Raw genomic sequence first — 13,061 nt, 5'->3', positions numbered from 1 at the left:
GTGATCTCCAGCGGTCCCTTCCAACCCCCACCATTCTATGACTGCCATGATTATTTGCAGTAGTGCCCAGCGTTTTATCCCATTTTGCAAACGAGCTGAGATCACAATTTTTAAAACGATTCACGCCTCCCAGCCGGCGGGAGCGCGCGGCGCAGACGGCGCGGTTCGGGGCTGGCCCAGGGCAGCCGCTGCGGGCTCCGCGGGGCACGCGGCCGAGGGTCCGTGGGGTTTCCAGCATCTGGCAGTTTCCTGCCTCCAGAAACCCTCAGGCTGAGGCTCCCCGCAGCCGCGCACAGAACCGCACCGTGTCCCCTGCGGCGGCGGCACCGGCAAAGCGCGGCACCGGCAAAGCGCGGCACCGGCAAAGCGCGGCACCGGCAAAGCGCGGCACCGGCAAAGCGCGGCACCGGCAAAGCGCGGCACCGGCAAAGCGCGGCACCGGCAAAGCGCGGCACCGGCAAAGCGCGGCACCGGCAAGGCGCGCCTCCGCCGCGGGCGGGCCCCCCCGCCGGGCTGGGCAGCGCGGCCGCGGGGCACGAGCCCGCCAGGGCACCGCGCGCCCGCCAACCGCCCAACCGCCGCCCGCGCGCCCAACCGCCGCCCGCGCGCCCAACGGCCCACGGGCCGGCAGCCGCCCCGGCGCTGCGGGGCCCGCGCTGCCCCTCGGGCGCTGGCGGAGGGCCCGGCGGGGCGGAGCGAGGAGCGGCCTGCGCGCCGGAAGTGAGCGGCGGGGGGAGCTTGGAGCGGCGGCGGGTGCTGGGGCGGGAGCGGCGTGGAGGGAGCGGTGACTCCGCTGCCGGGCAGGGACGCGCCCTCAGCAGCCGGGCGAAGGCGGTTCCGCGCTTGGCGGAACAAGAAACGGGAAAGGAAGGGAGCGGCACCGGGAACCGGTATCGCCGGCCACCATTAGTGGTGGCGGGAGCAGCCGCAGCCGCGAGGTCCGCAGGCGGAGCGGAGCCCGGGTGCCGCCAGCGGCAGCGAGCGGGACTGTGCCCGCCTCGCCCCTGTGTGCGGGGCGGCAGCTGCCCGCCGGGGGCTTCGCCGGCGCCGAGGCAGGGTGAGTGGCGGGTCCGCCGTCTGGTGGCTTGTGGGGGGCATTGCCCGGGCAGCGGGGGCGGTGGGGAAGCCGGGGGGGTCTGCTCGGCCCCGGCGGGCGGGAGCGGCGCGTCCTGCCGCTTCTCGCCGGCGCTGCCCGGGGCGGGGGCCGCGGGGCCGGGGCTGGGCGAGGAGGGTGAGAGGGGCGAGGATTTAACGGCCCGGGTCCGAGTGCTGTGCCCCTCCACGCCCCGAGCATCGTCGGGTGATACATTTTTTTTTTTTTTTTCAAAACGGGTGTTGCAACGCTGATGACTGGTGGAGGCTTTTTGTTTGTGGTTTCCCCACCACCCCCGCCCCCCGGCTTTTCCTCAAGCGAGGCATGGCCAGAAGAGGCTGGGAAGCAAGCCGGGGATGCGCGAGGGATGTAGTCTGTGGCATCCAGACAATGTCAGCCTGGGTGAGTCTCCACCCTGCGGAGCTGCGGGCGGGCGAGTCCCCTGCGCAGGCATCGCCAGGTCTCCCCGCGCGACCCGGGGAACAAAACACGCTCGAATCCGCCTTTCTGGTGCTGAAAGGAAAAAATTGATTTGGGTTGTTAGTTACAATGTTTTGTTTAAAATAGTAAAAGAAAGACCAGAAATGTTTTAAGTTTTTTAGCCATACGACTTACTGAGGGCAGGCTGGTTTGCCAAGAGCCTCCTGAGCAAGGCTGCTGACTGCGTTGTTTTTTTAATGAAGATGGGGAGAGTGTGTGGTTTTTTTGTTGGTCTTCTTTTTTGTATGGGGAAAATAATTGATGGTGGGAGGGAAAGGAGGAGTGTCTGTGTACATGAGTCACGTGACCGGTGTAATATTAATACAGGTATACTTATTTTTCTACTGCATTCATGCTAGTTGTTTTAAGAAGCTAGTGACTTACCTGTTCATTTTGGAAGGCTTCTTACCTTTTGGATTTGTTATCTTATGTGGCAGAAATTCGTTCCTTGCATGATTGGGCACTGTCTTTGCATTTTATAATTTTTACTAGTATTTCAAGGCTTTTTATGGTTTTACCTGGTTATAGATATTCAGAAGGGTACAAACAGGAGTACGTGTAGTATAATTTCTCATTCACCAGAGCACTACAGGTACATTCGATTTGGCACAAGTATGCTGTTTCCTATAGCTAATATATTTACATTGCCATTCATGTGAGGGAGGAGTGGAGAACTACTGTTACATGAGACTGTAGAATCACATCCACTTCATTTTAAACAATTTGCTGCTTTCAGTCTGTTTTCCCTCATTTTCCTGTCCTCCAAACAGGGATACATTGGCTTTTAAAACACCACTGAGCAGAAAAATGAATTTAAATGTTTACTGAAATTATATGTCTAAAACAGCAGATCTTCCTTTATAGTTTTCCATTTAATCAGATTTTCTCTGCTGAGATGTTGCTTTTTAAAATAGAACAGAAAAATCACTTGCTAAATCATTTTGAAGAACAAAAGTATAGGTCATAAATTCCAGGCATAGTGAATACTTTACATATAAGTAGATGTAGACATGTCCATATTTAATGTGCTGATATCCTTCTTGAGTGGGTGTGGTGGATAGTGGAATATAGAACTGTTTTTCTGCACCTAGGTTGGTATGTGTTTTTTAAGATCAGTGGGTGACACTCAAATGACATTACAGAAATCAAGCAGGTAGGTGGCACTAAGGAATTTTTTTTATTGCACTCGTACAAATTTCATTTTCAGATAGATATTTCCATAAAAAGGCTTGTTTTTTTAGACGTGCAACATGCAATAAAGAGTCCTACCACTGTTTCTGTGACTCAGCATGGGATAATAGAGAAAAGAGTATTGCAAAGAGATAAGCCACAGCTCAGGAGAGCAATGTAGTCTACCAGCTGTTAGGCTCTCAAAAGAATATAAAAAAATTAACGTGAAGGGGGACACTGACAATTTTTATTCTTCAATCTGCCTTTCTTGCATAGTAGCTTGAGAACACTGCCTTCAGGTTTGAATTTAAAATAGCTTTTTCAGGGGAGTAGTACATTGACATAAACTGTTGTGAACTTCCTGTATATTGCAGCCTGTTCCTTTCTTGATGAGGTAAGCCATGGTACAGAGAACACCTGTTGATTTAAAAGGAGTGTATGAGACTGCCGTAGTACGTTTTGTAGGTAATGGTTCAATATGATTGATTTTAAGAGTCCTTATTTTTCAGTCTTCTGAGTGTCAGAATATGTGGATATTGCCTCATTTCTCTCCCAAAACCACTGACATTTTTTTTTATCTGTAAAGCTATTGTGTTGCTTCTTTATTTGAGTTTTACAAGAATATGAACATGTGCTCCTTTATCTGTTCCTTTCAGCATTCAGATTTTTTAATAAAGACAGCTAGCTTTTCTAGCTGAAAATAGTTATTTCTTTGTGCTCTTAATTGAATAACTCTGTGCTGTATTAATCTGATAATTACTGGTTGTACAACTTGCCTTCCTTCTTCAAATGTCTTTCAGCCGCTGGAGGGGAAAAAAAAAATAAATCAAACTGGGACAGAGTTAAATCTGAGTGACTAAGCTAGTTAGGCAAATACTAAGAAGAATAGTGCTGAAGATACCAGCCGTTAAGTAATTTAGATTGCATTCTTCATAGTAGAAAATTCAAAATCTCTTGTGTTACAAATGAAGTCAAAGGTTGCAAATAATCTTTATGTTAAACAATAATTTTATTACTGAGTTTTCAAGTAGAACTAAAATAATGTGCTTCACAGCTTCCCTTTAACATTGGTTCATAGGATAGATGAGGTCCCTGAAGGTTAAATTTAGAACTTAGACTAGACATGTTCCAGACATTTACCAAAGCAAAAAACGTTCAACTTGTATGTCAGCCCCCAACAATAAACCATACACTGATGGATGCCTATTTTGTGATGTTTCACACCCTTTCTCTTCAATTGCCAGGAGAAAACATATGTTGATTTACAACTAAATCAAGTGATCTGAGATAAACAAGTCTTATAAAGAGAGGCACCACATTTTTTCTATTGCTAAGGTTTAATAATAGAAATGACAGCAGACTGCTGAGTAGTCACATTTAGTGTATTTCTATGGGGAGTTTTAGTTTTAAGAAAATGTAACTTAAAATAACAAAGTTGTCATAATAAAAAAGTTCTTATAAGGATTAAAAAAATAGGGGGGTTTTGTGTTTTGATTTTTTTTTTTCCTCATTGTCAGTTGCAGAGTTTGAGTGTGCATGTTGAATGCTCTCCACCTTTAGCAATGTTTACAAGGTTTGTTTACAAGGTTAGGGAATGCCAGTGAGAAAACTTGCACTCTAATTGCCTATTATAATTGTTCTTCAGATTGGTAAGGGATGTAAGTATCTTCTCGTTCATCTGCAAGCATCATCATCACTTAAAATCTATGTTCATTGAAAATGGCATATTATTTTCAGAAGGTTAATACTAGTAATAACTATCCAATTAAGCGTATACATCTCTGTGAGAAAGACAAATAAAATTCCTTGATGGTTCAGGTTGTTAACAATCATCCTCACAGTTGAAAATCTTACAAAGAATGAGAAAAGTATCTGCAGCTAGATCCAGATACAATGGCTAAATTTTTTTTTTACTTTTCAACAAGTTAAAATAGCTTCTCTCTTTTGTCCTAAGTGGTAGTTTTAATTACTTACTAGGACAGGCTTTAGTTGAAGTGTCTGATGTAAAATGTTATGTAGAATAGTATTTTTGTTGAGCTTGCTTTTAAAAATACATCTATTAATGAAGAGTAATTGAAATGTCTATCAATCTGTTTGTCAGGAATTGTGTGAAGGGAGATGGTGTGCATGAGAATTTGAAACAGGAGAATTTGAAACACTGGGAAAATTATTTTTTGCCATATTATTTGATAATGACTTAGTTAAATTCTATAGAGAGGACTGGAGAGGGAGTAGGAATTCCAAAAACTACTACAAAAAGAGTTTTAAAACTTTTTAGTCATCTAACTTAATTTTTACCTGTTACTGAATTTTCAAGTTTTAGAAATTCAACAGATTAATTTAAATTGATATAATCAAAGGTAATTGAATCTTCATTTCCTCTAGTTCTCCTTTTTAGGGGAGCAATGTGTAAGAGGAACGTTTTTGTACAAAACTATTATAGGAGTCTGGTGAGGGAATTAGAATACTTAGTAGCAAAACTGTTATGTTTCATTTACTTTTCTTGAGTAAATATTTTGAAGTGTTCAAGAGCTCAAGTTGTTGCTGATAAAAATGTTACATAGAGCAAATGGTAAACTGAATGAGCAAATGGTGAACTGAATGAGGATTATTCTCATCTTGTGTGAAATTATCTTAAATATCATCCCTTACTGGAATGTTAATGTATTGTTCTAAGTGGTGTATTTGATATCTGCTTAAATAGTCTTGTACTGTGTAAGGGTGTCAGTACTCTGTTAATGTAAGTGCTTAGAATAGTAAGTTGTGTTCATATGCTAAACCAGTACTCTTTTACTTAAGATCCAAAGCATCTTGCTGTTTCCTAGTGTTTATTACAGCATAATAGCTGATTTCTAGCAGATGAGAATTAGAAAGAAACAGGAGCAAGAAGTGACGACATTCTCCAGTTTTGTGACTGATCAGTTATTTTTATTACTTGTGTCAGTATTGCACTTTCATCTAAAAAAGTCTTGGCGGAGTTAAATGGAGAACCTGGTCATTTCTCTGAGATGCATGTATGAAGTGGAAAAATATGTTAAGTAAAACATATATACAGAAGGGGGCTGGAGACAGACTAATTGACACCCTTCATCCTCTCTAATAACTTTACCCTTCAGAAAATTTTAGGAGCAGTTGCTTGGGAACTGACAGAAACTTCTGTTCATGTGATAGAGTTGGAAGTCCACTGCCTGTCGCTAGTGTGCGTTCCTTTGTGACTGCCAGTGCTGTGGTTATCTCATCTTGTCCTTCCCTTTTCCCAAAGACTTACCGATTTGCTGTGTTTGTAGGACCTGTAGTATTCCTGCCATATCTTTTTGTCCTTAATACTGGGTTAAAGAAAAATGAAAGCAAGTATAATTGTGCTGTGCTTAGAGTTAAGATGTACAATACCATTACTTCTTGGTTTGTTTTTTTCTAATTGTTGCCTTTGCGGCTCTTCCAGTAGGAAGGAACAGTTTAGTGTTTGCTTGCTAAAGAAAAGCTTCAAGTAGAGCTTGTTGCTTTCCAATAATACATGGATAGACTTCATCTTGATGTAAATTCTGTCATTTGTTACCACTTCTTTTCTTTAAGAACAGCCATCTTTAGCATAGAAAAGGTACTTCATTCAACATGGTCATAGTCCTAATGTCTGAACTTGGTTACAGAGTCCTGGTTAAAGCACTCCCCAGACTATAACTGCTGTAGTTTCTGCTTCTATAATCCTACCACTGTGTATCAATGTCTTGTGAAAAACTCTGCAAGTTCTTCAAGGAAGTACTGTAAACTCTTCATTGATTACTCTGTGCAAAATTTTACTTTATTTTCTGAAATTCAGTAAACTATCATAAAAGCAAAAGTATATTCCAAATGTCCAAAAAACTCAATTATTAGTCTTACTGAAACTGTAATTGGTAAATTCGTATCATCTGCTTCTAAAATTGGAATTTGAAGGCTTCGTATTAAATAGTGTTAGAAATGCAAATAATGAATATGTATCAAGGATTGATTATTAAAAAACCCAGCTGCAAAGAGTTGAATTCTTACTCTGATAACACCTTTGCAGTTAAATCCCTTTAATATGTGTAATAAAATTGCCCACTGAGTTCAGTGCAACATTAGAAGTTGAGTGAGTTACTGCATACTGTGAAAAATACTACCTTTACAGCATAGAATTCATAAAGGGTTTTTTATTTGGAATTTAATTATTTTTGAAACTTGCAGATGAGGCTAAGACAGTTTTGTTCCAACTGTGTTTTTTCAATCAGTGATGAAAAAAATATAGTGTTGTTTTTAATGTCTCTGCCTTTCTGTGAAATAATTTCATTGTTTATGATGATGAAATATTTATTTGTTGAAAATGCCTATTTGATTGGTTTAGTCACTGAAAAAGCATATTGAAACACTGTTTGGCAGATTTTCCGCTCTGTCAAAGGGCATCTAAATTTGTAGTGATGCTCTTACATACTATGAAGTTGCTGAATTGATCCTTTTTATATACCATTAGTGAAAAGACAAATACTTGGAAAGAAATGGCTCATGTACATGTATGCAGGCTTTCCATGTCTTCATGATGAGTTGTCACTGATACATACATTATAGATGCTATAGAAGATAGTATTAGCAAAACAAACGTGCAGGTTCTTTGGAGGAAGTAAAGTTGCTCAGTGAGTTGGTTATAAGCTTCCACTCATTAATCTCTGTACAGACGTATTTGCTATGCATGGAATAGCCACAGGTTTGCAGTTGTTTGCTGCTTGCATGTCTGACAGTCCTGAACCCAGTATTAAAACTCTCAGATTCAAGAACTCAGTGTTCCACTCTGCTTTTTCTAGTAGGTCCCTTAATGAAACAGTATTAATAAGAGCAAATTAGAAGCAACTAAGATTAGAGACAACTTTTTTTTTTTTTTTTTTCCCCCCCCTTATTCTTTCCTGGCAGAAATACTCTTAGATCTTATTTAGCTTTAGTGATTGTTGAACTGCTGTGTGTTAAAAATACTCCTAAAAGAGACTGGTGAGATTTAATCTATGCAGTCTGTGATTCAGTTTTACAGCATGATCCACAGCATGCTAAATTGGTAACGTTGAAGGAGTGATGAGTTGAGGTGAAAGGTTCTACCTTTGGGGAGCGATTGAGAGAGGAAGAGAAGCTACATCCTTGTATATGTCTTTCTAGACATAAATATATAGTTTTGCAAAATTAAAAGTTTCTTTTATCTCTGGGATGTAAAAACATTTTTAAACTCCCAGGCTACTATTTGCATCTTTACGAGTATTAAAAGGCATCTGTCCAGCGTTTCAGAATCTTTTGTAGGAAATACTTTGCACCGTTATTTTCCTTGATGAATTCATTTTCATCTATAAATGGCAAATGTTATCTATACTTATTTAGGCAACCTGGTTTACAAAACTGAGATGGGTTCTAGCTCAGTATTGAAAATACTAAGTTTTTGAGATGTTTTCAAACATCTCATGAATGAGACTGGTTTTTGCAGGTTAATGATGATCTTTCAAAGGTAAAATTGGCATGGGAAGCTTGTTAGTTTTACACATATACTTGCATACTAATTGCTTTAATTTTAATCTTAAGTTTTTTTCTACTTTGGATCTGAGCTCATTGCTTCTTGCTCCCTTATGGTTTAGAACAAGAAATACTGAATTAGGTCAGAAGAGAGGTACTTGCAACAAATATGAAACCATTTTATTATGACTATGACAGCATTCCCTCAGGTTTTCTTCTGTCATTGGCTGGGAATGCTCAACAATAAGTTAAGATCCAAAGTTTTAGAATTTGCTTTAAATCTGAAACTCTGTCTACATACACAGACAAGACACCCTATGTGAAATAAATGGCCTGTATATTGTAGCTTCCTTCAGAAAGAAGGACAGTGCTCACTGTACTGGGATGATGTTCTTCACAGTTGTTCTGTGGGAGGTACATGGCTGATGGATTGTATCTGGACTTAAAGTCTCAGTCTTTGGTATTGCGCTTTTGGCTATTCCTACGTGGTTTTCCGCTCACGTCTTCTGAGTGTTTTCAATTTCATCTCGACTTGCCTGGTTTATGCCTCTATAGTGATGAGGCATCTTGCATAGGATTTTTGTTTCCGTGCCAGAAGCCAAGCATTCCAAGCTCTCTTTATTTATCCTCAGTAAATTTGCTTCCTACTTTTCTTCTTGCTAGAAGGATCACTGTGATCTTGTTGAACCATTTAAAATTGAGTTAATCATTGTTGGAATCTGTTTTAATGTACCAATGCAAGTTTGGACTTCCCAGGTGTCTGTAATCATTCTTTTTTGCAAGTAACTAAAGACCTCTTACAAAAATGTGTTTTATAGTGCATTAAAAAAAAAAAAAAAAAAAGGAAAACAAAAAATCCCCTAGCAAAAAAACTCCTTAAGTAGTTCTGAGCTTTTAATGAAAAATGTGTTTTAGACCTCTGCTCTCTAAGGAAGTTGTTGCTTATCTCTTTAATGCATGACTTAAGAAAGTGACCTTTTACTTGGACATGAAGTTCTGAGTGGCTTTGAGAGAAAAATGAATGATTGCATGCTATTCCCGGAAAAGCATTCAGCAAGTTTGTTGTGCACATCAGTGACCAACATTTCTAGATTTTATTTAACAGTAGTTGTGTCTGAGGGTTAAGGAAATCACTTCTGTTTATTAAATAGTGGCATTTATTTAGTAGGGGAAGGTGGAAAAGCCAGTAGTATTCACTCCTTAGTAACTTTACAAGGTAGTAATACTGACTAAAATTTCTGAATTCCTTTGGCCAGCTCTGAGCACGTCACAGGTCAGGAGGACAACTCTGCTTGAAGCGGGGTAACAGAAGATGACTTTTTCTTTCACCTCTACTCAGGCATGTCTGTCAATAAGTAACTAAGCGATATCTTATGATCAGTTTTGTGAAACTGAAAGGCTTATTTGTCAGATTGATGTGAGTAAGAACAATAAATTCCTGCATAAAGAAGAAGGAAAGGAGTTACTTTCCTAAGGAAATGTTCAGTTGTTCTTGAGTAGAGACCTCAGAGATTCTTTCTAAGTAGTGAAGCAGAAGTGAGAATTCTCCTTATCAGCAATTATGTGGAAGAAGGAGGACCCCAAGGAAAAACATGAATGTTGTCTTCTCTTCTGGCAGCTGGCAGAGCAGAAGATTGAAGCAATAGGGAAATGTGTGAAATTTTTAGGAGAAACTATATATGTATGTCACGGTTCTTAAAGTGAGACATACAGTGTCATTATGAATACTGGTCTGTATTAACTAAACTCCTATTGATCGTGCAAAATACAGCTTAACCTTTTGTGTTTGCTGTTCTCTTTAGTGAAAATTGAAGCCTTTCTTAAAAATAAAATGGAAAACAAACCCTCATAACCCTACTAAAATTTTTGTGATTAGGTTGGATGAAATATTCTATTTTGATATTGATTATTTCTGTTTATCTTGAATCTGTGCAAAAACTTAACAAGCTCCTAAAAAAAAAAAACAACACAACAATTTTTAAAAATCCCAAAGCCCTCAGAATTAGTTATTGCTACTTTGTAATGAAAAATCTTAAATTATCTTTTATCAACTGGAATGGAATATTCCTGGAATAACTAGCATGCACTGTGGGGTTTAAAGTCTAGTGCAGAGCAAATAAAGTATTTTCAGACTCTGCAGTTTGAACTTCAGTGGTGTTTCTCTTTTGAAGTGAGATTTATTCAGCATCTCATGTTTTGAAAAGAGGTGTCAACTTAATTCTTATTCTGAAGTGTCAGATAGTTAATATGTTTACAGTTGTCATACAGGAAGTTAGCTTGAATAGACCATTACACTCAAAAGTGTGGGGAATGATTTTATCTGTTATCTTTTCTGGGCATAGATCCTTCAAAAGTATATTAAGTTTTTGTGGCCTTTAAATTTAAAATATACATAGTATACTAAAAAACATTGTCACTTGACACAAATTACTTTGATTTCATGTACAGATTGTTTACTATCATTGTCAAGTAAAGAGTTTAAATTGAACTGCTGTTACTTGCTTTCTGTTATAAAGACTTATCTGAGTGCAGTACATAAGGCATGTTATTGTATTATCGGTGACTTCTAAAACTGTTCCTCATATCTAGTACCTTCTGATGATTAATGTTGTCCACTAAGTCTTGTGAAGTATATACTTAATCTTATTTTATAGATGACAACACACATTTTTATGTCCCTGTCTAATGTGACCATGGACCAACCTCATGTCTTTGTACACTGTAAAGTAAAAGATGCATTAGCATTTGAGAAATGAGAAGTGAACCTGAAAACAGTAATTAAATAGAATAGTAGAGTGGTTTGGGTTGGAAGAGACCTGAAAGATCATATAGTTCCAATCCCCCTGCCATGGACAGGGACACCTTCCACCCGATCAGGTTGCTCAAAGCCCCATCCAACCTGGCCTTAAATACTTCCAGGAAGTGGCATCCACAGCTTTCCTGGGCAATCTGTTCAGTGTCTTGCCACCCTCACAAAGATTAATTTATTCCTGGTATCTAACCTAAATCTCCCCTCTTTCAGTTTAAAGCCCTTACCCCTTGTTCTGTTGCTAGATGCCCTTGTAAGAAGTCCTTCAGGGTGGTTCTCAATCCATTCTCTCCCCAACCTGTAATTGTGCTTGGGATTGCTCTGACCCAGGTGCAGGACCTTGCACTTGGCCTTATTGAACTTTGTGAGGTTGGAATGGGCCCACCTTTTAAGCCTGTCAAGGCCCCTCTGGGTAGCATCCCTTCCCTCCGACATGTGGACCACACCACACAGTTTGGTGTCATCAGTGAACTTTCTGAGGGTGCACTCAGTTCCACTGTCCATGTTGCCAACAGACATGTTAAACAGCACCAGTCCCAGTACCGACCCTTGAGGAGCACCACTGGTCTCCATTTGAACATCAAGCCATTGACCACAACTCTTTAAGGGCGACCATCCCGCCCATTTCTTATCCACCAAGTGGCCCATCCCTTGAATCCATATCCTTCTAATTTAGAGACCAGGATGTTGTGAGGCACAGTGTTGAATGCTTTGCATAAGACCAGATAAGTGACATCAGTTGTTCTTCCCTTGTCCACCAACATTGTGACCCCATTGTAAAAGGCCACCAGATTTGTCAGGCATGATTTTCCCTTGATGAAGCCGTGCTGGTTGCCACTACCCACCTCATTTTCCACGTGCCTTAGCAGAGTGTCCAGGAGGATCTGCTCCATGATCTTGCTAGGCACAGAAGTGAGAGTGCCCTGTAGTTCCCTGGGTCTTCCTTTTGTATCTTGTTGAAAACGGGTTAAATTTCAGTGGGAATTTCACCAAACAGTGTTTGTAAAACACGCGAATGTGCTTTGAAGCAGTCTTCGTAAAACCAGTTTCTGGATTTTGTAGAGCATAATAAAGCCCCTGCCTTCTAAGCTTGTGTTCTACCTCTTCCGTCTTGAAGATAACATGGCCTTCCTTTTGTTTAAATCTACCTTACTTCAAACTAGAAGACCAGAACTTTTTAGTTTTCTGTATTTATGCTCATTATTAAATAGGAGTTGAATTAAACAGAATTCTGGAATAGAATTTGTAATATCTAGGTGGTTAACTAGTTAAAATGTTACGTTATTAGCTCAATTTTTGATAGGAAAGTTTTAAATTTTGCCTTACATGACTTGTGGAAGTCACAGCAGGTGAAAGCAGAGACTGGGAGAAGGAAGTACCTCCCCGTAGGAGGAGAAAAAGGTTAGTGACCATCTAAAGAACCTGAAGGTGTAGAAGTCTGTAGGACCTGATGAGATCCATCTATGGGTCCTGAGGGACTTGGTGGATGGAGTTTCAAAGCCCCTGTCCATGATATTTGAGAGGTCATGGTGGTCTGTTGAGGTTCCCTCTGATTGGGGAAAAAAAGGTAACATAGCATCTATTTTAAAAAGCGGGAAAAAGAAAACACGGGGAACTACAGCCCAGTCAGTCTTTTCTCTGTGTCCCACAAGATCATGGAGCTGATCCTCCTGGAAACTCTGCTAAGGCACATGGAAAATAAGGAGGTGATTTGTGACAACCAGCATGGCTTCACTAAGGGCAAATCATGCCTGACCAATTTGGTAGCCTTCTGTAATGGGCCTACAGAGATGGTGAATAGTGGCAGAGCAACTGATGTCATCTACCTGGCTTTGTGCAAAGCCTTTTACACTGTCTTGCACAACATCCTGGTCTCCAAACTGACAAGACACGGATTTGACAGGTAGACCATTCGGTGGATAAGTAACTGGCTTGAAGGCTGCACTCAGTTGTGATCAACGCCCAGTGTTCAAGTGGAGGCAAGTGATGAGTGATATTCCTCAGGGG

General features: G+C 40.8%; 1 protein-coding gene across 6 annotated transcripts in view; it reads left to right on the top strand.

The window, feature by feature from the left end:
• RAPH1 (Ras association (RalGDS/AF-6) and pleckstrin homology domains 1) overlaps nt 1–13,061 on the top strand; it is a 209,885-nt gene that overhangs the window by 116,944 nt on the left and 79,880 nt on the right. For 5 of the 6 annotated variants that reach the window (XM_051623051.1, XM_051623048.1, XM_051623053.1 and 2 more), the window contains exon 1: nt 750–1,057. The exons of the other annotated variant lie outside the window; for it this stretch is intronic. The gene's annotated coding sequence lies outside the window, so the exon portion shown is untranslated. Of the gene's footprint in view, nt 1–749; nt 1,058–13,061 lie in introns of those variants that run through there. 6 annotated transcript variants of the gene reach the window in all.

The sequence above is a fragment of the Apus apus genome, chromosome 6 (genome assembly GCF_020740795.1).
Source record: "Apus apus isolate bApuApu2 chromosome 6, bApuApu2.pri.cur, whole genome shotgun sequence".
Taxonomy (NCBI): Eukaryota; Metazoa; Chordata; class Aves; order Apodiformes; family Apodidae; genus Apus; species Apus apus.
Note: the sequence above shows the minus strand (reverse complement) of the source record. Positions and strands in the feature narration are given on the sequence as shown.